This window comes from Bombus terrestris, chromosome 3 (assembly GCF_910591885.1).
Source record: "Bombus terrestris chromosome 3, iyBomTerr1.2, whole genome shotgun sequence".
Taxonomy (NCBI): domain Eukaryota; kingdom Metazoa; phylum Arthropoda; class Insecta; order Hymenoptera; family Apidae; genus Bombus; species Bombus terrestris.
In genome coordinates this window covers 16,634,097-16,656,463 of record NC_063271.1, presented here as the reverse complement: position 1 = coordinate 16,656,463, position 22,367 = coordinate 16,634,097, and the positions used below count along the sequence as shown (strand labels likewise).

Here is a 22,367-nt window from a genome sequence, read left to right as displayed (position 1 = left end):
TATCTCATGCGTCGTAGTTTTTGGATGAAACCAACAGCTTGTACACACGTGCAAGATTTTATTTTTCGCGATAAATCGAACAAGAATATATTCTTTCGTGCTTCTTAATTGAGTGACATTACACCAGATGAATAATGTACTCGAATAAACGATTTTTCTTAATACTTATAAATTACGCGACGCGTTAACATTCAATTAATTCATAAAGGAAAGCATGATGATTATATGAATCAACTTTAAGAAAATAAGTGTAATTTTTAATATTAAATAACGAATAATAGAAAAGATGGAATAAATAAGTTAACAATAAAATGATAAACAATACGCGTTTGCTTATTTACAAAAATCAAAATATAAGCAGCTTAAGTAACTCAATATTTTATGGAACGTTCTTCAAAATCAATAACTACATTGTGTTCTTTCCATTCGAAAAAATTCTGTAACGTAATTTCCGCACTAAAGGACCTTCTATCGTAGCATTTTCGTCAGAGAATTTCAAATAATCTAGTTCTGCTTCGAAATCTTTTTATTACCTTTTTTTATTACGCCTTTGAATCCATCGAAAGATTTACATTAAAATTTTTACTTTGCCACTACTTTCTTTATGTCGCTGCATATCAATTATTTATTGAAGCTACTTCGTTCTAACGTGGCAATCATTCACCAGTTCAGCACAGGCTAGCGCACATTTTACGAGACGGATTTTCCATGCGTCGAAGTCGCAAATGTCGTTACACGTGTACCAGGGTGTATCGACAAATATCAAAGTCATACGAGTAGCATTGAATCGGTGGAAATATCGAATTTCGAAAGTTTGATTCGACGTGTCCAAGATACGAGATTCCAAAGAGAAAGTTCGCCCTCAGGTCGACGATATCGATTTAATATTACATGCGATTTATTTTCGTTCGCTGAATCAGTGAACTTCTACATTTCACGCGGTTCATCGGGCCGAATGATTTTTCTGCATACAAAGGGCTGGAAATTTGAAACATACTGTAGCCTAAACCGGTCGCCGGATTAAACTCGACGAAGCTTCGAATCGAGAAAAACGTGCAATCGTAATCTGGCTTTACGAAAATGGACACAACGACGTTACCGGACAAATAACGAAATTCTTGTCCATTATTGAAATTCTATTGAAATTCTATTAAATTGCCAACTACGTTCTTATTGAAATTTTCATTTATTTCTTTTTAAACGCACGATCGAATTTATCGCACGCGTACTCTTCTGATTATATTGTATCGTTGATATTATTACGACGAACATTGTACATAAAAATTTAGAAAGTTACTATGCACAATATTTGATTTTTCCTCAATTTTACTTTAACGAATTTCGAGTTTTAGTTTACGTTACTTAGAAAGTTCGAATTTTCTCCGTTTATGGCAATACGAAACTATTAGGTCGTCCGAAAAGTTTCTTTCGTTCTATAAGGAAATAATGGATGCATATTTTCCGTTTTATGTTATTTTATCGAATTACCTATGATCCGTTTTGTTTTATCAAACTAAAGATCACAATGTTCGACAGATTAGGTTTTATGTTTGTATAAAGATGCGTCGTTGAAAAAGACGTCTCTTTGAAAGAAAGACACTTTCCGGACAACCCAATATACAGGGTGGTTGGTAACTGGTGGTACAAGCGGGAAGGGGGTGATTCTACGCGAAAAAAGAAGTCGAAAATATAGAATAAAAATTTTTCGTTCGAGGTTTTATTTTCGAGCAATTGAAAGAAAAGGTTATTGTAGCCTTTCATACTTTAAAACAAACGAATGCGTTAGAAAGTGTTCATAGAAATTTAATTAGAAGAGCAGAAGTATGTGTTCGACAGAATGGGCAACACTTTCAGCAATTTTTGTAATAATAAACTTTATGATTACTTCATGTTATTTCATTATGTATTCCTAATTTTCCGTTACGACAAAAACAAACTTAAACTGCGATAATATCCATCGAGACAACGATCTACAGTGAGGTCTGTTATAACGAGACGTGATAAAATGCACGCGTACCGAGCGAAAATTCAAAGTCGATTTTCTCGAAAACGAAGCCTCAAACGAAAAATTTTTACTCTATATTTTCGACTTCTTTTTTCGCGTAGAATCACCCCCTTTCTGTTTGTACCACCAGTTACCAACCAACCTGTATAATATTACTGGAAACATTGTACTCGGACACAAGGTTTAATACGATGCTTTAAATAATAGAAGTTTCAGATAGAACGATAATATTGGGTTGGCAACTAAGTGATTGCGGATTTTGTCAGTACCACCTAATGATAAAATCCGCAACCACTTAGTTGCCAACCCAATATAAAGTATTAGGAGGAAAAAGTCCGAAATAGTAGAAGTTCGTGGTCGACTAAGTGCAGACCAGCATTTTCATGGCGATAAATTAAGTTGAAACACAATATCATTAATTCTCGATGCTGCAGCGCTCGCCAAGTTTTATACCCCAATTTCGTCCTCGTTTCGACAAATGAAAATACTCCTGATGCTTTAAGAAAATTTCGAACTTTTAACGTTCGAAGAAAGAAACTTGCATATCAAGTAATGGTTCTCTCATATTTTCCTCAAACTCGAGAAAGTTTGTTAACGAAAGGAAGATACGACCGAGTGGAAACTGTGGACAGAATGAAAAATATTTAAACACCCAGAATAACAATCAATTACGAAATTACGAAGAAAAAGTCACACAAATATAAGTCGTGTAATAAATAAATTTCGTAAAACATCGATAAACATTGCTTTGTTTGCTGTTAGTTTGTTATCAATCTGTACATGTAAATGATACTATATCGCGTTAATTTGAATCCAAATTTTCAAAGTTTGAAGAGAAATCGTAAGAAATTTCTACGTGCAACGTATTTTTCAGTTTTTACTTTTCTACCTTTTTATTTCTTTTTGCGATGCTTTGTTACGTTACGCGAGATTATAAAAGTTGAGAATCGCGCGGAATAAAACGAACAATAGTACATTTTACTTTCTCGTATAATCTCTATGAGAAAAACAAAATTGTAGCGTTTTTTTTTTTTTTTTTTTATTTATTTATTAAAATTCACAATTTGTCCAATTTGGACATTTGGTGGAATTTTTTAACGGTTAAATTAGCATGTTGGTGGCTACCCCCAGCGGGGTACCATCCTCGTGTTTCTTAGGTTGTGTCCTTTATAAGGTCTGCTGGGTGCTTCCTTTTTAGTCTTCTGTCCATATTTGTGATTTTGTATGTTTCCGCAGCTAGCCGGTTTATGTGTGTTGCTATTCTTAATTTGTATTTCTCGGAGTATCTGTTGATTTCTTCCTTGACCGTTGGCATTCCCAGGTCCCTTCGTATATCTTCGTTTCTGACGTACCAAGGTCCGTTTACTATTGTCCTGAGGATTTTAGCCTGTATTACCTCTATTTTGTTTATATGGCTCATTGCTGCCGTCCCCCATAGTGGTATTCCGTACGTCCAGATTGGTTTTATGATCGTTTTATATATTTTTAACTTGTTTTCTGTGCTTAGTTTGGATTTTCGGCTTGTTAGCCAATGCATTTGTCTTCTTGTTTTCTGTATTTTTTCTACTATTGATTTGATGTGTAGTTTCCAGGTGAGTTTTTGATCTAAGTGGAGTCCTAGGTATTTGACATGCTTTGTTTGCGTTATATGCGAGCCGTTCAATAGGATGTTTGGTGGTGTCTTTTTCCGTAGCGTGAATGTAATATGGTTGCATTTATTGGGGTTTGCTTTTATTTGTTTTTCTCGTAGCCAATTTTCTATTTTTACGATGTGTTCTTGTAGTATTTTGACTGCCGTTTCTGGGTTAGTATGCCTGACTAGTATAGCTGTGTCGTCCGCGAATGTCAATACTGTGCTGTTGGTAGTTGTTGGTATGTTCGCCGTGTATAATGTGTATAGTATTGGGCCTAGGACGCTTCCTTGTGGTACCCCGGCCTTGATGTCTTTAACTTGAGAATGTGTGTCCTTGATTTTTATTACGAAGGTTCTGCAGCTTAGGTAGGATTTTATTAAGTGGTGTATTTGCTCCGGGAATTGTTTCCTAATTGTTTGTAGTAGACTTTCATGGTTAATTTTATCGAATGCTTTTTCTATGTCTATGAAGAGGGCTGTGCAGTATTCCTTGTTTTCTAGTGCTACTATTATTTCGTTTATTAGCCTGTGCATTTGCTCTATCGTGGAGTGTTTGTTTCTGAAACCAAATTGGTGATCCGGTATTAGTTTTTTTGTCTCTATTATTGGTTTTATGCGGTCGTATATTATCTTTTCCAGTATTTTGGAAAATACTGGAAGCAGTGATATTGGTCTGTAAGATGCAGTTTGGTGCGGGTCTTTGCCTGGTTTATGTAACATTTTGATCTGTGCTAATTTCCATGGTTTGGGGAAGTATTGAATTCTTAGAATTGCGTTGAATATTACTGTTATTAGTCTTATTGCTTTTGGCGGAAGGTTTTTTAAGATTTTACCATTAATTAGGTCGATTCCTGGCGCTTTGTTGTTTTTTGTTTTATCAATTATGTTTCTAATTTCTTGTGCCGATGTTTTAGGTATGGTGTATTCCTTGTCGGCTGCGGTAGCAGTGGTTTGTGGATCCTCCTCCGTATGACTTTTGAGGTTGCTGTTGTTGGTAATGTGTGGTGTGAATGTGTTGTAGAGATGGTTGGAGAATTCTTCAGCTTGTTCTTCGTTGCTTCTTGCCCATGTGTTATCTGCTTTTCTGATTGCCGGGACGGGTATTATTGGCTTCCTTATTTTTTTCGCGGCTTTCCATAGTGAATAGTTGGTGTTCTCGTGTGTGGAGAGTGTCCCTATGAACTTTGAGAATTCGTTATCGTTGTGCTCCTTTATTTTGTTTTTTATTTCCTTTGCAAGTTTGTTTAAGTGTTTTTTGTTTTCTCGGGTTCTGTATTTTTGCCATTTTGCTTTTGCTTTTCTTTTTTCTTTGATTTTGTCGAGTATTTCTTGCGGTATTGTTATTGTTTGTCTGCTGGTTGGTTCGGGAGTAGTGGTTGTCCTTGCTGCTTCCTGAATAGTTGCTGTCAATGTTGCTACTGCCTGTTCTATGTGTTCAGGAGTTTTTAACGGGATGTTGCAGTTTATTTTGCTTTCTATTATTTCTTTGAAAGTTTGCCAATTGGTGGTTTTATTGCATAGTGTTTCTGGTTTGCTATAGTGAATTGGTTTGTTTCTGTATTCAATTATTATGGGTGTATGATCGGAGCTGAGCTCGAGGTTGGGTGTTATTTTTAGTTTATTTGTGTTTAGTCCCCTTGTAACTGCAAAGTCCAGAAGATCTGGTTTTTTGTTCAGGTCAGTCGGCCAATGTGTCGGTGTTCCTGTGGATAATATATTGAGGTTATTATTTCTAATGTATTTTTCCAGTGTTCTACCTCGAGGTGTAATGTTTCTTGATCCCCAGAGCGTGTGCTTTGAGTTGTAGTCTCCCGCTGCGATGTACTTGTCCCCTAGGTCCTGGAAGTATTCTTCCCACATTTGTGTTGTTATTTTGTGTCGCGGAGGCACGTATACTGCCGACAACTGGAAGTAGTTGCTGCTAGTTTGAACTGTAACAGTGGTTGCTTGTAAATATTCTTTGTTAACTTGGCTGTGAAGATAATGTTTGATATCGTTTCTGACTATCACTGCTGTCCCTCCGTGAGCTTTTCCTGAGGGGTGTTTGGTATCATATATGGTGTAGTATGGTATTTTCAAATAGCTTTTTGTAGTGAAGTGTGTTTCTGAGACAAGTAATATGTCTATATTATTATTGTATATGAATGTTTTAGTTTCGAGGGCCCGTTGTTGTAGGCCGTTTGAGTTCCAGGCTGCTATTTTTAGAGTGTCCGTTTTTATTTTTTGCTTAGCACGTTTGTAATTAGTTGTAGCATGACTGTGATTTGTTGGGTTTGCTGTTTGAGTACTGCATTTTGTTCGCTTATCATTCTGGTTAGCATTTCGGTGTTCTTTATGGATTGTTTGAGCAGTTCTTTGATTTCTGCAGTGTCGTTGTTACTATTGCTGTGGTATTGGTTATGTGTGTGTGTTGGTTGGCTGGTTACTTGAGCATAGCTTAGACCACCAATGGTGTTGGTGCTGATAGGTTTGGTGTTTATTGCTTGCTCTGTATTTGGTAATGTTTCAGGTTTTGTGCTGTCATGATGGGCTTGTGTGTTAGTGCTTGTCCTGCTTCGTAGGGGCGGGAACAGTTTTCGTTGTAGTTGTTTTCTTACTTCACAGCCTTTATAGCTGGCTGGGTGGTTACCGTTACAGTTGAAGCATTTAACTTTTTCTATTTTTCCTGAATATGGGCAGTGTGCAGTTAAGTGATTTTTTGCGCACTTGACGCAGGCTGGGCTTCTGTTGCAGTAGTTTTTAGTGTGTCCGTATTGTTGACACCGAATGCATTGAGGTATATCTTTTTTGTGTCGTGGTGGTTCGACTGTTACTATTGTGTTTAGTATTTGTTTGATATCATATATTTCCTTGTTATTGATTCTGGGTTCAAGTTCTATTAAGAATAGTGGTAGTGGTTGCTTAGTGTCGAATCTTGTTATATTGTTTATTGTTCTAGTTTGATGTCCAATTTTAGCTAACTCATCGCTTAGTTTATGTACGTTGGTTTTAGGATGCAATCCTCTTATGACAATTTTATAGCTCCTTTCAGTTTTAAGCTGATAAGTGTGGTAGATGGCATTTTTTTCTTTTAATGCTTTTATAACTTTCCTAAATGATTCTGGTGTGTTTGTTTGAATTTTTACTTGATCCAATTTTGTTTGCTTTATTGTGTAATTGTTTTTCTCTTCTAGATTATTTAGTAGATCAATGAGCGGGTCTATTATTTGGGCCTCGACAAAGATTGGTGGTGGTTTTGTAATATGGTTTGTTTGGGTAATGGTTTTACTTACGGGGTCAGAGTCTATTTCTTCAGTTAGTGAGTTGAAGGAGTTACTTAGTGGTAATTCTTGCAGCCATCGCTGCTTTTCTGTGACTGGGTTTCCTATGGCACTTGTGTCTGTGGTTGTTTTACGTTTTTTGCTAGCCTTCACTGGCTTCCAGCTTTCATCCTGGTAGTATCCTTCATGTTCTGAATTGCTATCTTCCTGTCCCCGATGCTCTTTTGTTTCTTCTGTCTCCATGTTGGTTTGTTTGGTTTTTATATAATATGTTTCTCCTTTTGTTGCTATGTTTATAGTTGGTATCTGCATTGTTATTTTATTTCCTCCTCACTATCACTTTGCAGCACTATTACTTTGGAGCACTTTTTCACTATTCACTTATACCTGGAGAGGACGACCGTCTAGACACGTCCGTCCTCCTCGGCTGTCCGAGCAGGAGTGTCTGAAAATTGTAGCGTATATCGAAAAACAAATTTTCGTTCTGCGTAAAATCTCGAGAAATTCTTCCTTTCTTCGTCCGTGTCACATGATAGACGAATGACGCATCAGATGACTGGTACGATTCCTTAGCATAGAAGAGTGAATTGAAATATTCACGAAGCGCGATGTACTGTTAACCAGTTAACCGTGGAATTTAGTTTTAGAAATCAACGTGAATAAAATGCAAATAAAAATAAACGACGACGAGTATACACGTCGAACACAAAGAAAATGTGTTACGTGTTCCTGTTATAAGTTTTACGACGACGTTAAACCAAAATGACGATGGCTTACATTTTTCTTCGAAAAAATGAATTATTTCCCACATAAAATGTTAAAATTGTAACAAAATAATAAAATTCGTAAACAAGAAAAATGTGAAAAGATAGAAGAAATTCAGTGGATCCTCCCAGTGTGGTATTTCTCGAAACAGAATATCGCACAAAGTGGCACTTCGCAAATCTAACACCAGCAACGTGAAGTGGATTCGATCAATGATATAACTGGTATAAAATTGGGGAAATGTTTTTTGATAGGAAGCGTAGGTTTTACGGTTGAACTCGTAGATGGTGGAGCAACTTTCGAAGCTCGTGTTCGTGGAATTGCATATTCGATAATTTATTCAACACACCTTCGACGAAAAAACTGAATCGCATTATATTTTCTGTATTATATTTCGATCGTTATCGGGGAATACCGGACACACGCAGTAAAACATCCACTCAATTTGCAAGCAGACAAAATTGCGTAAACAATTCGGGCATAGCCGATATATCGGTGAAAATAATCAACTGAGTTTATAAAAAGGAATACGTTGTACAGGGAATAACCGATATAACAAAGGAACAAATCAAATTTTTCAGTTTTACTGACAAAGCGAACGTACCACTAAATAACATTCTTAGCGCTTCTTACTAAAATTTGGAATTTTTATGGTAAATGGTAATGTTTTATATTATACGACAGATGAAACATACCGAGATTAACATTTTTCTCGACGTGTTTAATTCATGAAACGCGGTTAACTGTTTAAAAACGCTATCGACGATAGCTTTTCAAAAGATGTATAAATAAAACGAGGAGATAGAGCGAAATGAAATAACAACGAGTCGTTCGATTTCTCGTTATGTCGTGTTGTTAAGAAGCAACAGAAATGAAATTTCAATTTTCCATTAGAATCGACGGAAGGATCAAACGACGATACGGTAAGAGAAATCGCATGATTCCATTCAAGTGGCACCGTTTTGTCAACGCAGGCTAACGCGTGACCTTTCGTCGTTTCGATCAACATGGTTCAACATGGGTCATACCGCCTGTGCTGTCAGATGTTCAGCCAAATGGTGTTTGCATTTGTCGTAGATAAAACGCTTGGAAAACTCGTCGCGCACTAGTGCGCTTCTCCGTTTTCGCATGAAATCTCCGACTTTTTTCTACTTTCCTAGTTTCCTATTTTTTCTTTTTATCCGTTCTATACGATTCGCCTCTGAAAGATTATTCTTGCTGTACCGCTACTATTAGGTTGTCCGAAATGTTTCTCTCGTTTTATGAGGAAATAATAGACGCACGTTCTTTCTTTTATATTATTTTGTCGAATTACGTACGATCCGTTTTGTTCTGTTGAGATAAACACCGCGATATTTCACAGACTTACTTTCACGTTTGTACGAAGGTGCACTGTTGTAAAAAATTCTTTTTGCGAAAGAAAGACACTTTTCGGGCAACTTAATACGTTGTGTTCGTTTTATAAAGAAATAATAGACGTGCGATGTCCTTTCTTTTATATTAGTTTATCGAATTATGCACGAACATAATAATAGAGATATAAGGAAATGGATCGCACCTAATTCGATAAAATGATATAAAATAGAAATTGTTGCTCAACTATTACCATTTTATGAAACGAAAGAAACTTCTCGGACAACCTAGTACATCGAACGACTACCGTTGAATAAATTCTCTAAAAACGAAAATGTTTTTAATCGAATTAAACGATCGAGATGGCTGTAATACTTTTGTAGGATTTTACGAATACTTACCGAGCGTTGAAAGTTCGATGTGCTCAAATACTTATAAGCGATTTTTCTTTCTCGAGACGATTCCCTTTCATTCGCGAACAACCTGAAAATGGAAAAAATATCGTTAACGGGTGTATTCGTGATAATCGTAACAACGTCGTTAATCGATTTATCGATGAATCGTTACGTGTGCTTTACGTTCTTTGCGAGATTCTACGACAAATATCGTTACGCGCGAGTTAATCGAGTAAACGACGTTTAAAACGGTTTAAAGTTATTCCCGATATCGCAACTATAAATAGGGAAATGATACAAAGAACAGTGTTTTAACCCTTTGAGTGCTGTGGGCGCATATAGGTGTCTGGCGAAAGCTATCGGTGTGGACTAAGGACATATATATGCGTTTTCTGTAAGTGCTCGGCATGGACTAAGGACGCATGTATGGGTTTTTTTTAATTTTTCACACACAACTAAATTATTAACTCGTGTTATATTTATAAGGTTCAATAATGCGATAATTCAGGGATCGATTCTGAAGTCTGAAAATCGAGTTTTTTTTATTATGAAATGATTTGATAAAATATAAAAATGAACAACAATTAATATGCGTCTATAACAATCAATAACGATGATTATCTAAACGGGAAATTATAAGTCTTTGGTGCAATGTTTACCTGAACGTCCTGAGCTACCGATCTTTCTTCTTCAGTCTTTAAATCTTAAATCTTCAGTCTTCACAATCTCAAACAACTATTCTATAACCTTGTATGTCTCTCTAATGTAATTCTCTGTCCATCCGTCTGGGGAACACGTGCTTCTGCAACTGCTCGTCCGTGCAATAAAGGAAGATCGGAAGATCTTGTATCTTTGAATCTATCAGATTTGTTTTTAGATACAAAAGAAAATTAATAAAAATGTGACTTATTTTTATTCATTCTTTTGTACTGTTCGATCGTTCTCCACTATGATACGGTTTCAACGAAGAAACGTTTTATTTATGTTCAAGTGAGAGTTTTCTAAATCAAGATGAGAAGACAATGGTACAGCCCGAATGTGAATGTGGCAAACTATGGCGAGCCTCAAATCGTCATAGAGGAAAGCACATCGGGCGAAGAGGAAGAGGAAGGGCGAAGGAACGAGTCGCCTTCGCGTTGCATGGATCCCGATTCGACACCCTTAAATCCTCATCTATTGTCTCCCTGGCGAGAGGTCAGGAAACGCTCTCTACCGACTCCGCAATATACTTCCGAGATAACCGCATCACAGGTACTGTCTGATTGGTCATATCTAGAAGAACATACTTGCTTACGGGCCACATCCCCTTTCTTGATAATGTACTTTTAGTGTATCCTGTTAGCTTAACAAAACATAACGTTGTCCAACGTTTGCATAATATATTTAAATATATTCCTATTAGGTCATTTGTTGTCTGTATATTTTCCCTTTCGATTTTGTCCTGGACTTCGATAGGTAATCCAATGACAATCAGGTGTATCCTCACCTCTTCATCCATTTCCCTTTGTACTTCCAATATTAGTCGTTCTTTCTCTATTGCATATTCTACGAATGAATCTGAAAGGTATTTAAAGTTGTAAGCATATCGTATTGCCGGCCAACCTTTATTCTTAAAGGCTTTGAGAAATGCTTCTTTCCAATCTTCCCAGTTGTGTCCTCCAGCTTTCAATAGATTTGTCTGGTACCACCTTTTTGCTGTTTTTCCTAGGTACTTTCTCAAACCTTTGACTTTTTCCTCATCGCTTTTCATTTTGTATTTTTTGCATTCCTCTTCATACTAGGATATCCAGTTTGTGGCTTTCTGAGTTCCTTCAAATCGTTCTATATTGAAGTTTATTTCCTCTATTTCCCTCTTATCTCATCTTTGAAGGGTCTCTAGAAGTTTTTCCATGTCCAGGTTGAGTTTCTCGATTTCCGTCTTTGTTTTTCTTGTGGAGGTTATTTCTGCTTCCTCTAAGACAATGTCTCGGAATACGAAGTTTGAATCCATATCGGTATACAGTGCTGCTGTCTCATCGTCTATTGTGAGTTTAATATTTCTATATTGGCCTACCTTGGTTAGACTGTTTGCGGTCTTTTTCACTGTTGGTAAACTGAATAATTGTTGATGGTACTTTCTTTCTTGATATTCCGGGGGGAAAATATAGCACATTTCGTCTTTTGGTCCTCTGATAGATTCTATACTCTCTATCTTCTCCCCTTTCGCGTTCTCGGTCATGACGACGCGTAGGTTAACTCTCAGCGGCATGACGTGGCGAAAATCGATTTATAAGGTTCAATAATGGGATAATTCAGGGATCGATTCTGAAGTCTGAAAATCGAGTATTTTTTATTATGAAATGATTTGATAAAATACAAAAATGAACAACAATTAATATGCGTCTATAACAATCAATAACGATGATTATCTAAACGGGAAATTATAAGTCTTTGGTGCAATGTTTACCTGAACGTCCTGAGCTATCGACCTTTCTTCTTCAGTCTTTAAATCTTAAATCTTCAGTCTTTACAATCTTAAACAACTATTCTATAACCTTGTCTGTCTCTCTAATGTAACTCTCTGTCCGTCCGTCTGGGGAACACGTACTTCTTCAACTGCTCGTCCGTATCGATCTCTCCGTTAAACACAGCCTGTCGTGCTACCCGTAAAACAAAAAGAATCCCTATCCTACATGAACTCTAGGGATTTTACATATTTACTAAATTTAGTTTTCTAGTTTATTACCCAAATTCTAGTTAACTGTAAATTTCAATGTTTATAATAAATAATTAAAAATAACTAAAAAATAACGCTCTTGAATCATTTAATCTCTTTCATTTTAATCATTTAAACTACTATAACTTATTACGATTTGCGCTTTGAATAGTTAATCAACAGAGTTCAGTCTAACGAAAAAGTATTCCGTCCACAGCGATCGTCAGCGCTAGACACGCGTCGTCCGTATGGACGACATAGGCCGTGAGTATTCAGCACTCAAAGGGTTTATCGTCTGTGATAAAACTTTTAGTTTCGAAAGCTCTGTTAAACTCGTTATGGTAAAATTAATAGACACTATAATCTTAACGAATTATCTTTTGTATTCGTAAGAGGCCCGACGATTTCTTTATTATGGGAAAATAATTTCAGCGATATTTTTCGCTTTTAACGCGTTTGCAGCGCGTACGCGTATATCCTTGCCTGTTGCGCGTTATACGTTTTAACGTATGTGCATAATTTTCTATCTACCAAATACGCGCAGCTTTTAACGAAGCAGAGCGAAACGTTTGTAAAATTGAAATGTTAGAACGATGTTTCCGATAAAATTCTTTGTTCCCGGCAGGTTGAACTGCGAGACCGATGCGTTTAAAAGTGCAATTTTCGAGGAATTAAACGCACGAAATTCTGAATATTAGTTCCTTCGTTATGCCTTTGTCATATTCGTTTCTATCTTTATCATTATTCGACAGGTTATTCGCAACTCGTGCAACGAAATAGAAGGATATCCATACGTTGATCCAAATTTCTTCTTTCAATCATATAATTGGCTTTCTTTTGCATAAAACGATATTATCGAAACGTTATCATAGATATAATCTGGTTCTGGAAAAAATCGAAGAACGTCGTGTGAAAATCGATTTTAATTTAAATTGTCTTAAATATCCTTTAACGAATACGTCGTATTCTTTCGTTCTATTACGTTTAAATTAACAGTTATCGTCCTTTATGTTGGCCATTTCCTTCGTTTACGTTCTTTTTCACTTTCTACCGTAATAGATCAGCCACGGATAGTCCATTTCGACGAATAGTTTCTCTCGATCGACGTGGAAACCGTCGAAAAGAAAGATTCAGGATATTGTAGCCGTTCGCCGATAAGGAGCGCCATTTACGCCGAAGGAGATCCGTTCTCTTAGAACGTTCATAGAGCTCTGGGTCTTTTCGTTCTATAGTATTAATATAAATCTAGAAATTGTACAGCCCAACTTTAAGTCTATCGCAGCTTCGTTCGAACGACGCTACTTCGTCCTGTACAAATTTCGATTCCTCCGATGAAACGTGTATTCACAGCAAGTACTTTTTTCTGTAATCTTATTATGGCTTGCGAAAGTGTTCGAATAATCTTGATCGTTCCGAGGTGACGCGTATCACACGAACAATAGAAAACTCGGAAAATACCGAAAGGTCGGATGATACCGGCGTTCGTACGGTAAAATCGTAAAATTGATTTCGATAACTTAACATCGTACGTGCGTTTCAGTTTAGTTGACTATTTGATCGATTAAAAGTTCAATTAATCTACTTACTTTGTTCGCGCGGTGCCGGCGTTAAAATTTCGAAAAAAAAACGCGCAGTTAGGAGAAAGCTGGAAACACATCGTATAATACGAGACTCGGATAGCCGAAACTTCACTGAGCTGGCGGAAATTTTGCGTAGGATCGCGTATTATGCCAAACATTTTGAAATCCCGTTAACGCTGTCACGAGACACGACTATCGTGATTATGTTCGTTACATCAGTTGCGACTCTTCAATTTTTGTACTTTCGAGTCTGTCCCTATTTTAACGATAATAAAACATATTTGTAACGTTGGGAGAAGAGGTTTAATCAAGAAAATTGAAACGAAAATGTGCGATCTTTTTTCATTTTCTTCAAAACGAAGGTATTCTCTAACGTTGTAAGAACGTAATTGGGTCGACCCACACATAACTGGACCTGAAATGATCGAAAGGGCGTAGCAGGCTTTTTTTTTATTTATTACAAGCGTACAGTTTTGTCAGGTTCAGCCAAATATTAGGTTGCCCCAAAAGTGTCTTTCCTCTACGAATATGTCTTTTACGACAATGCATCTTTATATAAACACGACAGCTAATCTGTCAAATGTCGTGGTCTTTACCTTAATAGAACAAAATGGAACGTACGTAGTTCGATAAAATAAAGGAAACAAGAAACGTCGTGCGTCTATTATTTTCTTATAAAACGAAAGACTCTTTTGTTGTACAACCTGATATTTGAACTGTCGATAATTTTCGAGAAAGGTCCTGTAACTTCCATATACATTTTCCGATCCATTTCAAATTTTTCCAATACAATACTCGCGTCTCGTTACAGCGCCAGCGAAATTTCCAAATATCTCGCATGACACGCATCGCACATTCGTGAAAACATTCCGTGATAAACGTTGGAACGCTTTCTCAAGCCATTGGGTATATCGCACCGATGAATTTCGAAATTTCACTGGCGCTGTAACGAGACAAAACTATGCTGATTATTATTATTATACGTGCAAAATGTGGAACAGATTTGAAAATGTATCACACAAGTATCGGGAAAAAGATCATCGAATTATTGGAAAAACCAATTTTGTTTGCTACGTCGATAAGCCACGGTAAATAGCGAGATCGTTTTTGAGACTAATAGTGCGTTTAAAACTACTGTTCATACCGTGTGCTAATTTTTCACTAATACTAAATAAACTACGTTCGCAAGTAAATGTCCAGAATAACGTAATTTCCATCTGCATCGTTGGTTTCGTTTCAAATTTCACTGTTATAATTCTCGCAGCGATTCCTGTCTCGTTACAGCGTTAACAAACTTTCGGAAAGTGTCGCGTAATGCGCATTTGGAAAAAATTTTCCGTTGCGAACGTTGGAATAGCAGCGCGAGCCACCGCGCAAATAGCGGGAAACAATTTTTCCTTGGGAAACTTGGAAGCTCGTGTCATCGTTTAGAACACGTACCTGCGTTGTGTTTTATCTATGTTTGGTACTTTGAAGTCTAAGTATAAACCTTGTTTGCACGGTGCAACTAATCCGTGACAAATCGAGCAAAGTAGAGGCTGCATTTCATCGAATCAAGGAACGTTTGACGTGTACACCGTGACATACAGAAACTTGTACATCTCTGAAAGCCAACGCTTTGATGTTTAACGATGAATGCTCAATTCTCAGAAACGATGCTGTCATTGAAATTAAGCTAGTCGTTTCTGCCGGTGTACGCGGAATTTCCTTTCTATGGGCTCTCGCGTACAAACGTGTTTATGTTCATTTACACCGTCTTTCTATACGAGAGGTCTAATCAGTTCGTAGAGCCGATTTATCGGTTTCTGTGCGTACAGCTGCGTTACCGTTCGTCGAACGAATCATGCAAACCAGACAATTGCCCGATTTTAAGACGCGACGCGATAAACGCGAACAACTGGTTCAGTGGGACGACGATAATATCGATCAGAACGTTCTACGTAAAATTAGTTAGAAACGATCCGCCTGTTACGATCGAACTTGGGCTATTGGCATCGATTGTGGTAGTTACACTTGGCTAGCAAGTGTAATTAGAAGAATACGAATCCTTGGCAAATTAACGAATAGTTTCTTTCGAAATTTACTCTTAACCGAAGCATTTATCTTTTATACGATATCATACACAGCAACTGGAGAACCCGGAGAAGCGTTACCACTGCGAGAATTACGCTCAGCTAATAAACGCAAACGAACGAGAGACAAATATTCTGATAAGTTCGGCAAGCAAATGTTATCTCGTTTCTAGAAATAATTGTTAATAAGGAATATGCTAACAAGGAATTTGCTAATAACCGTAAGGTTGTATTAAGCGTACGATTTATGCTAAATATAAATTGCACGAATGCGACGACAGTTCGTAACAAATTGAGTTCGATAACGACAATGTTAATTGTTTATCGTTTGTGCAACGCCATGAGGCGATTCTTCTCGAAAAATTGCAAGTGCCGAAACGACGGTAATTAACGCCATATTATTATAAAATAAATTCTAGGTAGTTTTAACGCGAAAGATTTATACTGTTTGAATAAATTCTCGTTCGTAAGTATTTGCCCGAATGCTGGTCTCGTGCGAAACGTGATAATTAAAATTGCGGATTTTTAGCATACGCAATACACGCAAGAAGATATAAAATTGCACAAATATTTGAGATATAATTGTAGATGAAACTTTCAGCCTGAGATCCAATCGAACCGGTAGCCTTTCTAAAACCGATCTCTACTTTCAAATCAACTTTAAATTTCAGCCTGTTTTTATGAGAAAATTCTCAAACTAATACGATGCTCCTCGGACAGCTCTTCTCTGCCTTCTCTTTCGCTCTCCACTCGTCTCCCCCTAGAGAACAGCGTAATAGGACTACGTGTGCTCGTAGTCGGAGACAAAATTGGCGTTCAGGTGATATTCTACGGGAGCTTATTTTTCTAGATGACTCGTAACCCTGGCAAGTGTCAGTCTTTAATCTCTTAACGTACAATTTTGCTCCGCCTAACCGGTCAAAGACGCGCAATTTCTTCCTCGATCTACGTTCGCGATCTAAAGACGCTCGATTATACGCACACAGAGACGCACGAAGATACTCGAAGACTCTTAGAAACTTTTCACTTTTCCTATATTACACGAAATATTTAGAAACTTCATTAACAGCACGACGAGCCACGATTATACGTGATTATGAAATTTCTAAAATTTCTAATTTCTCTGCAAAACCGTATCCAGAAGTTACATAAAATATTCGTCGCGCAAAGACGATGAAAATATTTGAGCAGTCAATTATTCGCTGTGTTAAGCCACGATATTTAGCGAAACGATCTTTATCACCAGTTGTAATGTTTAAGACTACTTCTATTCATGCTGTATACTAATTTTTCGCTAAATGTATATTTGCCATAAATGTTACAATTACAAGACATCATAACTGTTACAAGAGAAGTTTCCAAAGTTGCGATATGAAGGTTGATGTTTTTAATTAAAAAATTTTTGATCGCGAATAACCGTTAAAACGGATTAAAGTTTTTTTGATTGCTGGTAATCGTTATCGACGAGAGAAATTTCACTTTGGTTACCAATAACCAACATAAATGACCGGATTTTTAAAATATTTTTTTTTTTTCTTTTTTCTGTTACGAGTAACTGTTATCCGTGGCGAGAAAATTTTATTTTGGTTATCGATGACCATTATCGATGGCAAAAATTTGCTCTACATTGTCAATTATCACTGGCTATGTTATCAATCGTTATTAACGTCACTGATAATTATTGGGTTGGAAACTAGGTGATTGCGAATTTTGTCAATATCATCTAATGACAAAACTCGCAATCACCTAGTTAACAAGCCAATAGTACGTGTGTTCGCAGTTATTCATAAAACTTGTGTGTTTTATCGAGCAAACAAAAAGATATGAAAATATATGAAACGAATAAGATGAAAGATATCGCAGTAGAATATTTTTATTAACAGTTGCGCCGTGATATCTTTTATCTTATGCTTTGTTTCGTACATTTTCGTATCTTTTTGTTTGCTTAATAAAACATATCAGTTTTATAATTAGGCTTCTTTACGTTGCCAGTGAAAACCGATTATCAGCAATGTCAATAAATATCGACGATAGGCGAATGTGACTAGAAAATATTTTTTTCATCGATATTGCTTGGCGATAATCGAAAATCAATTTCGTCATCGATAATGGTTATCGGTAGCTAAAGCAAAATTCGGTTTTCCTTGATAATGGACACTGTTCGATAACCGAACAAAAATTCAGGTCACTTCCATTGATTACTGTTTCAAATTAAATTCCCATGATCTAAAATTATTATCGAGCGACCGAGGAACAAATGGAATCGTTCGTAATGATTATTCGTAATCAGAATTATTAACGATTAAAATTCTTGAATCGCATCGCTTTTGGAGAAATTGAAAACTGGCTTTCGTTTAAATAAAAACTAGTTTCTACCCAATGATTTTCCTGCCAAAAAATATTTAACGTAGTTGTTATTTTGGAGCTTCGCTTGTAACTTCCACGTAGATTTCCAGATTGATTTCTAATTTTCCTATTGTAATATAACAATTAATACGATATAATATAATAATCTTAATATTAGATTATAAATATTAACATTGTAGGATTTTTTTATTTATTTATTTTATTTGGGTATGGTCGTTGTCACAAGATCACCGGCGATCTATCGGTTTCGTGATTTCTTGCGTTTCCGACGTGATACTGGCAACCTCACCATACACGCCTATTACATCAATGCACTCGTGTTCAGTGTCTCCATACACTGCACTCGCATTCAGTGTCTCCATACACGCCTATTACATCAATGCACTCGTGTTCAGTGTCTCCATACACTGCACTCGCATTCAGTGTCTCCATACACGCCTATTACAACAATGCACTCGTGTTCAGTGTCCCCATACAATATAATTTAGCTAAACTATAAAGGAACAAAATACCAGTTATATCAAGTTTAATGTTAGGAAAACCCAATATTTTAGATCCACCCGAGGACGTGTGATAATCAGAATGGCCGTGTCGGAGATGAAAGAACACCGGAGCCTCCCCTTTGGAGCGGTGGGAGGACCCCCTTAGTGCTGTAATCCAGATTTCATCATAGCCGCACTAAGAAACTGTTGTAATTCGATCCGACTGTACTTATTCGAAATTTATGATAGTGAGCTCGGGCTCGAGGCGACAACCGGTCGCCGAACGTAGTCGCGGTCAAGGGATGAACGTTTTATCTAACAAAGGCATGAAGTAACTCTATAGCTTTCCTTAAAAGAAATACTTGGGACGGGGCACGACGGTAAACATTTCAACGATTTCTGTCCCGTGGCTCGCCACACGCAGACTTTGTCCTTCGGGTAAGACGATTGCCAGATGCCAACGCATCTTCACAGTATATGTTTAGCTGGGCGAATATTAGCTACGAATATTAAATTTCAATTACACAAAGTCTCTCAAATAGACAAATGGCCTGTGCCTCAACTACGGGAAGATAAGAGAAATCTATCCTTCCACGAACGACGCTTCTCGCTAGCAACTTTCCCCAAGGACAGCTAATATCTTTTTCTAACCACCAACATGGAAATTGACCAATTAACAGCAACGTCAATTTCCCTCACCCTTCGAACGAAGACTTTTCTCCGCGAATCCGATGATCTCGTGCTCTTAGGTACACCCATCATAGTTTTCTTCGACAGCGTCACCGCGACGGAGAGTCACTCTCTAGTGCGATCTCATCAGTAATCGACCTGTCTTTCGTACACGTAATAATTGCCCCCTTGCTCTAACATACAGTGTAACTTAGACGCAAACGAAGGGTAAAGTTCAGCATCCGTTGACCGCGGAAACGTTGCCGGAGCCGAGACCATTGTCATAGTGCCGCGAATATCGAAACCTTGCGATTATCTATCGACGCTGTAATCTCCCTAATTTGTGTCAATAAACTCAACTATTGTTACACCGCACCTATGGCTAATTTCAACGAAGATTCACCGAACACCCCCACCCCCAATCCTGACGTGCATCCGACATATATATTATTATATTATTATATATTATTATATTAAATCTTCAGTTGGTTTAGTTGAATGTTCAGTAATGTAATTTTCACAAGGTGGTTTCGTATATTAGATGAGTAGTTGGTCGATATAATAATATGTGAATATATATATATATATACATTTCACAATGTAATTTTCCATTATGTAAAATATATATATGCATATGTATATGTGCGTGTATTGTTATTCTCATTATTTCTCGGATCGTTAAATTTTCAAACTTTAAACAATATAGTAGTCGCTGCCACCAGAAACAGTCTAAGGACTGTTTCAATTAGATATTTCTTGTTAGATTAAGCAGCGTTGATTGGAGTTTAGGCCACTGGTCAACAATCTCCACGTTTCGGCTAACCTGCTATGCGCAGGAATACTAGCACTAGCACGGGAGAGGATTGTTTGGAATAAACAATTATATTATAAACAATTATTACTGGCGGAATTAATGACGAATTATACTAATTATTAATATTATTTATTATTTTAGTTATTAATTATTAATAATGATTAAAAGTTGACTCACCTGACGTTGGCCTCCGCTGATGAACGGGCAGGCCGCTGGGGTGATTCCGGTTTTACAAAGATTGACACTTGTATAATTTTTTTTTTTGTTTTAATCTTTATTTAACTATTTCTTATTCTAACTGATAACAATTATTCTTCTTTATTTTAACTAAATTATTCTACTGAACCAACTAATCACAATTACTCTATTCTATTTCTTTATTCTAACTGAATCAACTGATCACAATTACTTCTTTTTAATTTCGTTAAATTCTCCGGAACGCTAACAATTTCTCTGACTCTGATTATTCTCTTATTCAACTGAACCGCTAACGATTTCTTTATTCTAACTGATAACGATTACTCTTCTGTAATTTCGCCAAAATCTCCCGAACAGCTAACAATTACTCTTACTCTATTTTCGCTAAATTCTCCCGAACGCTAACAATTACTCTTACTCTATTCTAACTGAACCAACTAATGACAGTTACTCTCTTTTCACAATTACTCTTCTTTATTCTAACTGAACCACTAACAATTACTCTCCTTATTTTCGCTAAATTCTCCCGAACGCTAACAATTAATCTGATTTGAATTGTGTCGCTACGTTTTTTATAATGACATCCCCAATGGGATGACAGTCATGTGACAGTTCGTTCCGGTGGGAATCGCAATGCTGCAGGTTTTTTAGAGTTTCCATGAGAGAACGTGGATTTTGATGATTGCTGATGTCTTGTTTGCTTCATCCCACGCCGTGTCTTGATTTCTCTTATACCTTTTCGATGCTGATGGAAACACTCAAAATACGTGATAAAATATAGATATTGCAGTGGTTTGTCTTTCGTCGAGATTGCGTCTGCAGTCCTTCCGAATCCTTTCCTGCTGATGCCAATGGGAACGATCAAGGCACGTGCAATCCGTTTTGTCAAAATTGCAAGGACTTTCCATACGCGTGTAGCAACGTGTCTTTGCCGAAGTTGCATCTGCGATGCTCTTGTAACCCTTCATAGCGGTGGTCATCTCGCAGTTCCGCCGTGGCTTTTGTATGTGTAGCACGCGTTATTTCTTGTTTCTTCCAATAAAATATTTTTACATAATGGTAAGTTTTAATATATCATTTTGAAGTCGTTGTAGTGTGATCGTGAGGGTTTGATTTAATTATAAAGTTGTATAGTTTTATATTTTGAGGTTATCTTGTATTCACAATGGCGTGCTATGAACTTTGGTTATATGAATCTCGATCAGTGATTTTTAATATGCGATCGCTATTTCGGTATTTTAGTTTATTGGGGTTTTTATCTTCTTTTGGTGATTACAGGTTATGTTGAGTCATGGACACAAAAGCGTCCGCGCCTGTGCGAACTGTGTGAGTATGTGTTTTTAGTATTCTATCTCGTTTCGCATGTTGTTTGTTTCCTTAAACTTGTGAATTTGTTTTAGCGCAAGAGGAGGAAGATATGTGAATGGTACAAGATGACGTGATCGACGTGCGTGTGTGAATATGTGCGAAGGATGATGCTGAAGTGGCGGTTTTCCACCCAAGTAGGCACAGTGGCACCTTCGTTGGCGTCGTGTCCTGATGATCTTTTGACAATTTGGTTTTATTTGACAATATGAGATATATTTTGCTCCTTGTAGATTTATATGTCCATATTTGTTATATATTAAATCGTGTATATTTTATATTACTTTCTTGTTATTAGGTTATTAGTTGTGTAACTCCAGTTTCTGATCTATGGAAAGTAGTGAAACGTCTTCACGAAATACAATTTCATTCGTTTTCCTCCCTTGCATTGGCACGCTGTGAGTGGTGTCGACTTCCAAATGAGGTTTGTGCATCTTGATTATTATGCGTTTAATGATAGATACGGAGGTATCTTTGTCAGAGGTTTCCATGCGGACTGTCTCGGTGTGTATCTTGTTATGATTTCTTTTATTTAGTTCATCCTGCTTCTTTCGTGTTTTATTCACTGCATATGATATTTCAGTGCAAGAAGAAGAAGAATTGTAAAGAATCCGTAAGTGGCCCTAGAAGACGCAGTCATCGTGTGAGGTGTTGTCGGCAGGAACGAAGAGTCGAAGTTGTTGAAGAAGTCGTGTGACATTTGTATTGTTTCTG

At 37.0% G+C, this 22,367-nt stretch overlaps 1 protein-coding gene and 1 long non-coding RNA gene across 4 annotated transcripts in view; one reads left to right on the top strand and one right to left on the bottom strand.

The window, feature by feature from the left end:
* Nucleotides 1–12,107, bottom strand: part of LOC125384730 — a 37,604-nt gene extending 25,497 nt beyond the window's left edge. Inside the window, exons 1-3 of one of the 3 annotated variants that reach the window (XM_048404468.1) lie at nt 11,858–11,871; nt 10,071–11,722; nt 9,418–9,499 (exon numbers count right to left, since the gene is read on the bottom strand). The gene's annotated coding sequence lies outside the window, so the exon portion shown is untranslated. Of the gene's footprint in view, nt 1–9,417; nt 9,500–10,070; nt 11,723–11,857 lie in introns of those variants that run through there. The other 2 variants (XM_048404467.1, XM_048404466.1) reach the window with 2 other exon arrangements.
* Nucleotides 12,108–20,905: 8,798 nt separating this feature from the next.
* LOC125384734 lies at nt 20,906–21,920 on the top strand. Its single transcript, XR_007223478.1, has 3 exons — nt 20,906–21,347; nt 21,567–21,614; nt 21,689–21,920. It is a non-coding gene; the product is annotated as an uncharacterized LOC125384734 (long non-coding RNA).
* Nucleotides 21,921–22,367: the final 447 nt, after the last annotated feature.